Genomic DNA, 7,059 nt, shown 5'->3' with positions numbered 1-7,059 from the left:
CACATTTTGCCTTCATAAATTGTTTAGCTAATGCGTTTTATTGTTCTGTATGGCATAGCAACCACACATTCACACATACTCACTCTCGCTCTCTTCTTCTCTCGAAGATTTGTATGTGTTGATGCTGCCTAAAGTACAATATGTAATAAAGTCTAACAGTTACCTTTTATGGGATCATATTACATGGAATTAAAACCACTTTGGTACTTTTCTGTATATTCCTGTAGGCTATACTCTGTCTTATTTGTTTGTGTTAACTACCATTTATGGCTACAGTGCCAATACCGTTCATAATTAAAAGAAATAAATGTGAGCTGCCAAATGTCAGAGTTTACGAATGCCTGCTTCAGTGTTGCCAGGCGATTTTTGATTCTTCCCCCCAAATCTTAAGAAAAAAACCCCTAAATTGGTCTAGGTTTTTTTCAAAAACCCCCAAAAATTTAAGAATGTAAAAAGTACAAAAAGGGTCCCAAATTTCGTGAAAAATCCTGTAGTGATACACTTTAAAAATTAAATTTAATACCAAAAAAAAAAAAGAAAAAAAAAAAAAAAAAAATATATATATATATATATATATATATATATATATATATATATATATATATATATATATATATATATATATATATATATATATATATATATATATATATATATATATATATATATATATATATATATATATATATATATATATATATATATATATATATATATATATATATATATATATATATATATATATATATATATATATGTATATATATATATATATATATATATATATATATATATATATATATATATTGAAAGAAGAGTTTTCTTTTCTGAGAAACGAAATTTTAGACAAACTAAGTTTTCGTATGATGCTAAAAAAGTTTCTTTTGAAAAAAAAAATTATTTGCTCTTTAAGAAAATACTTTATAACAAGACAATTTAGTTTGTTTAAATTTCGTCCCTGAAGAAAATATTTTTTCTTTGGATGTAATAATACAATATGTATATCAATTTAAAAAGCAGGCTTACGCTTAAAATGATTTCAGCTGCTAAGTTAAAATATGATTGTTTTTAATTGTGTCAGATATTAAAAATGCCATTTCAACAGAAGCGTTTAAAAAAGATAACGAAAATAATGCTATTGCATACTTGCTTATATTTAGTATCTTCTTGTTGACTTCTCCCATCTTTTTTCTCATTATTCATTCCAGAATTGTTCCAAATATGCTTGAGATTTGCTCCACTTTATAAAGTCTAATATATTTTTTTACCCCTAAATAAATTTTGCCCCCAAAAATCCCCCTATATTTGGGGGGAAACCCATAACCTGGCAACACTGGCCTGCTCGGATGTTGTTACACACAAGAGCGGCCATGGATATTCGTTCAAACGGTTTCGAATTCGAATAATGGATGGATCATAAATTTGGTACGAAAGTACGAAATGTTGAGCCTATAAAATAGTGGTTCCCAAAATTCTTGATGGTGAAAATATTTCTAACTAAAATACTAAATACAATATTGGGAGCTTCTGAACACTGAAAAAAATGTGCTCAAGACAACAATTATTTCACGTCTTTAAATTACGAAGGCGAGTTTTTCTTATCGTAAAAGAGCCATAATAAAATTGAAAGCACCTAGTGTCCCTACACCCAGAAAAAAGTGCCTTTGAATCTAAAGGAAAATATATTCATCAATTTAATTCAGCCATTTTATTTCCATTAAGTTAAATTTTCGTGTGAAATAATAAAATTTACTTGTTTCAGTAAAAAAATCATAAACTGAAAGCTGTTTGGAATAGTTCATTAACTAGAATAAGGCATGGAATTTTACTAATACTGTTTTCTTCGCTGGGTATAAGAATTTACTACTGTATCAGAAAATTTTATTCACTGATAACAAAGCATTCGTAAAAATAAACAAAAACCGAACTAAAAACAAGTTTCCTCAAATTTAGTAAAAATTCTTATAAAACGTATAATACTGACTTTACCTTTATTATAGAAAGCTTATCATACATACGAGTGCGGTTCGGAAACTTCTTAGCCTATCAATGAAAGAGAATAGTTAGTTTTTCAAAAATAATTTTATTTTTCAATATAATCTCCTGAAACTTCAATACACTTAGTCCAACGCTTTTCTAGCAATTCTATCCCTTGACTAAAATAGTTTTCCTCAAGGTCTTCAAAATAGTGGTTTACAACTGTAATTGCATCTTCATTTGAGGTAAAACCCTTGATTTGGGAACAAGTAAAAGTCACTGGAAGATAAATCAGGAGAATAAGGTGGGTGGTCAAGCAACAACGTACTCTAATTCGTTGATTTTAGCCATTGTTAAAACACTCTTGTGCGCTGGTGCGTTGTCTTGATGAAAAAGTAGTTTTTTGTATTGTACGCCAGGACGTTTTTCTCGAATTTGTACATTTTATTTATCCAAAAGGTTGCAATAGTACTCTGAATTTATTGTTTTACCCTTTTGCAGATAGTCAATCAATAGAATACCTTTGGAGTCCCAAAAAACCGTTGCCATAACCTTGAATTGTTTTTGCCTTATTTGGGGCACTTCCTCCAGCTTCAATCCATTGTTCGGATTGTTCTTTTGTCTCTGGAGTATAGTGGTGGATCCATGTCTCACCAACAGTTATGAAACGACGCTTAAAATCCATTTTATTTCGCTTAAAACGATCCAAACAAGCTTGAGAAATGTTCATTCTTATGCGTGTTTGATCGACTGTTAACAAATGCGGCACCCATCTTGCCAAAAGCTTTTTCATCTGTAGTTCTTCATGCAAAATTAAATGGACTCGATCATTTGAGATGCCCATGATATTAGCAATTTCACGCACTTTTTCGTCGATCATTTTTCTACAATTTCTGTTGTTGTTGCTGTTTTTGGACGTCCACTACGCGGTTCATCTTCAATGCTTGTACGATCACGTTTAAATTCAGCAACCCAATTTTTTACAGTTGCATATGAAGGAGCACTTTCACCTAACACATTCACCACATCATTATGAATTTCTTTTCCCGATAAACCTTTTTTATGTAAATATTTAATGACAGCACGCATTTCTAATTTTTCCATTGTAAAAAAATTGCGGATGCGTCTTTTTTGAAGACCTGTTTCTATATGAAGGAGTTGCCAGATCGAAACAAAATTTAACATGTGTTCATAACAGAGATGGAAGTTTCCAAAACACTTAACTTTTTTCTGTTTATACCGCGCTTTTTATGCTAGGCTAATAAGTTTCCGAACTGCCCTCGTACGAATAACACTTGGCATAGAGAAATATTTTAGTTCATTTGTACTAAGAAGTATTCAATCCTTTCAAAACTTAAGGATACACACTTGTTAGAATATAGGCAATTTCCCTATCGCTTCTTTAACATATTTTGCAGGAAGCACATATATTATTGGATGCTGCCGAAACATTAATATGTTTGTTTTATGTGAACATATTATATGTTTGGAAGCATTTTGAGCTAAAAAATATTATATGCTTGGAAGAATTTTTCCCAAAGACGATTGTGCTCATTGCCTAACATACTCGTAATTTTCACTTCCACGAAATATTTTAGTTCTTGACACCTTTTTCTGTTATACAAATAATGTTGAAGAAATTATTCACTTTTATAAATTTTTTAAATTTTATTTCGCCTGCACGGAGAATCGAACCGAGGACCATACAGTCTGTAAGCCAACATAGTATCCACTGAACTACGTAGCTGTTATAGTCACCAGTAGATAATTATCGTTATAAGTTACATTTATATAGCATAGTTTGCAGCGCCCACGAGCCCATGCAAACATAACATTATTTAACAGAAACATACATTTGTTTGCCATGTGGAGCAGTGGTTAGCATGTCTGCCTTGCATCGTGGGTTCAATCCCTGCTCCGACCGAACACTTTTTTTTAATGTACACATTTATATTTATACTATTGTTACATGTCTCTCCCGACTGCGACGCTAAGCTGGATCCCGGCCACTCACGGCTTCCTCTCTCAGGCGGTTCACTAACCCTCACTTTGATTGTTTATATTCATTTCCTTTTTCCTCTCCCACATTATAACAACAAAACGCTTTCATTATGTCTTCCAGGTTCAGCGGTGTATAAAATCGTATGCTCCGGCAATCCCTAGATTAGTGGCAACCCAACTCCAATACTGACAACTAATTCCGGTCACGGTGGCAACTACGATCGCTGTCATTTCGATCACATTCTATTTCCTTTTCACAATTATTGGCAGCGCTCACCTAACTAAACCACAAAAATCTAAATAAAACGAGCTAAGAACATTATTCCTCTCTCGGCCCATCGCCCAGGGAATCCTGTTGCCAACCGCACTCCAAACAAGCAATGCGGATCGAGCTTCTGTTCCCAGTGGGACAGACTGGATGTCTGTCGCAAAAAAAAACACACACACACATACGTGGAACGTACATGGCCCCGGAATACGGCCAAACCAGGAGGACGTACTCCCTCCATCAATCCGGCCGCCGCACATGATCGGTTGCCCATATCATCGGTCATTGCCCAACATTACTATGCCCTGAGTAGCATAAAGCCACAGTACGTACGGACCAAGTAAATAGCTGTCTCCCATCTAACTCATCGCCTTCGAGTGTCCACTGTTCCGGCAACAGCGTTCTCCTCCCACATCTACAATCTTCACCAACGTCTGGCAGATAGGCGATCTCGTTAGACCATGGACCTTGAGTGGCAATAAGGGTCCCACCAAGAACATGAACCTTCCACGCAACACTATATTAAATTTTTATAATGAAAGTTCGAAATGTGGGTTATTAAAGATTTATAGTCAGTAACAGTGCTTGATATAAACGAAATTGACTGATTTTTTGATAAAATATTATTTATTTATTGCAGAAATAAAAATTTTGTAACAAAAAACTGTTTTTTGTAGAAAACTTTAAAATTTGGAAGGTATTCAAAAACTCTAACAAAAGAAGAACGTGGAGTCGAGTATAAACATACATACATAATTTTATAATATAAACATAAATTTATTTAGGCATGAACAGTTTTTTACTAGCATTTAACACCATCGCTCTAAAATGCCTTTTATTTTTATACAATCCACCATACACCGAAAGAATTTTCTTCGTAACAAGAACGAAAAATTTCGTTAAAAGTACGAAATGTGTCATTGTTTTACAACCAAAGAAACTTTTCATTAAAAGTACGAAATATTTCGTACTTTTTACGAAGAAAAGTTCTTCCAAAATTTTCGTAGTTTGTAAGAAAAAAATTCGTACTTTTTATGAAGAATCTTCGTACTTTTTATGAAAAATCTTCGTTCTTTTTATGAAACAATTTCGTTCTTTTTATGAAAGTGTTTCGTACTTTTTTTGAAAAATTTTCGTAGTTTTTATGAAAAATATTCGTACTTTTTTCTGAAAAATGTTCGAACTTTTAGAAAAAAAATTTATAGTCGAAAGTGCATTTGGTTGTAGTTGCAAGTGTGAAAAATGACATCACTACTTTACATTTTAAGTTTTTGAATAATTTTTAGTTTTATTGCTTCACTTTTATTCATAGCGCGCTATCACCCAAATGAGAAGTAGCATAGACTTGTATAAAAAATAGAATAAATGAATACACTCAAGCACATTATAAAAGACAATTTAATGCCGCAAACGGAAATTTTACAACTTCAATGAAACTTCTTCGTTATTTCAAAGAAAATGTTTCGTACTTTTTATGAAGAAATTTTAACGCAGAATGTTTCGTAAAATATTCGTAAAAACTTTTTCACAAAATTCATGAAATACGAAGAAAGTTTCGTTAAACGTACGAACTTTTTACGAAGAAAAGTTAATGTAGAATGTTTCGTAGAAGTTTCGTATATTCGTAAAATGTTCTTCATAAAATTTACGAAAATGAGTGAAAATTTCGTTATTTTAATAAAGAATTCAGGAAGAATAGTTAATGAAGAATTCTTCGTAAAATTAACGAAGAGAATTCTTTCGGTGTAGGATGGGGGTATATTAACTTTGTCATTCCGTTTGTAACACATCGAAATATTACTCTAAGACCCAATAAAGTATATATAAAGGGTGATACGGTCAAAATTTGGTCAATATAAACATGACGTATTTCTTTCAATTTTGCATTTAAAAAACCTGAACATCCCTCATTTTGAAGGTGTAGGTGTGTAAAATGTTGCTCCTATTTTGATTTTGGAATTCACTCTTCACTTGTCAAAATGCCGTCCAAGCAAGAGGAGCAGCGTATCAAAATTTTGCTCGCGCATCGCGAAAATCCGAGCTACTCGCACGCAAAGCTGGCAAAATCGCTAAAAGTTGCCAAATCAACTGTTACAAATGTAATTAAAGTGTTTGGGGAACGTTTGTCGACATCCAGGAAGTCTGGATCGGGGGGAAATCGAAAACCGGAAGCCGCTGAGACGACAAAGAGAGTTGGTGGTAGTTTCAAGCGAAACCCTAACCTCTCTCTATCCGAGATGCCGCAAATAAGCTGGGTATATCGTCTACAACCGTGCATCGAGCCAAAAAACGAGCCGGACTATCGACTTACAAAAAGGTAGTGACTCCAAATCGCGATGATAAACAAAATACGACGGCCAAAGCGCGATCCCGGAGGCTATACACGACGATGCTGACGAAGTTTGACTGCGTGGTAATGGACGACGAAACCTACGTCAAAGCCGACTACAAGCAGCTTCCGGGACAGGAGTTTTATATGGCAAAAGGAAGGGGAAAGGTAGCAGATATTTTCAGGCACATAAAACTGTCAAAGTTCCCAAAGAAATATCTGGTTTGGCAAGCCATCTGTACCTGTGGCTTGAAAAGCAGCATTTTCATAGCTTCCGGGACTGTCAACCAAGAAATTTACGGGAAAGAGTGTTTGAATAAACGTCTGCTGCCTTTCCTGAAGAAACACGGTTGTTCCGTACTGTTTTGCCCGGATTTGGCATCTTGCCATTACGGTAAAAAGGCCATGGAGTGGTACGCCGCCAACAACGTGCAGGTGGTTCCCAAGGACAAGAACCCTCCCAACACGCCAGAGCTCCGCCCAA

At 34.0% G+C, this 7,059-nt stretch overlaps 1 long non-coding RNA gene across 1 annotated transcript in view; it reads left to right on the top strand.

Moving 5' to 3' along the window:
* Nucleotides 1–4,846, top strand: part of LOC142232635 (uncharacterized) — a 105,586-nt gene extending 100,740 nt beyond the window's left edge. The window contains exon 2 of the long non-coding RNA XR_012721150.1: nucleotides 4,100–4,846. This is a non-coding gene — a long non-coding RNA (uncharacterized LOC142232635). The remainder of the gene's footprint in view (nucleotides 1–4,099) is intronic.
* Nucleotides 4,847–7,059: the final 2,213 nt, after the last annotated feature.

This window comes from Haematobia irritans, chromosome 4, assembly GCF_050003625.1.
Source record: "Haematobia irritans isolate KBUSLIRL chromosome 4, ASM5000362v1, whole genome shotgun sequence".
Lineage (NCBI taxonomy): Eukaryota > Metazoa > Arthropoda > Insecta > Diptera > Muscidae > Haematobia > Haematobia irritans.
Note: the sequence above shows the minus strand (reverse complement) of the source record. Positions and strands in the feature narration are given on the sequence as shown.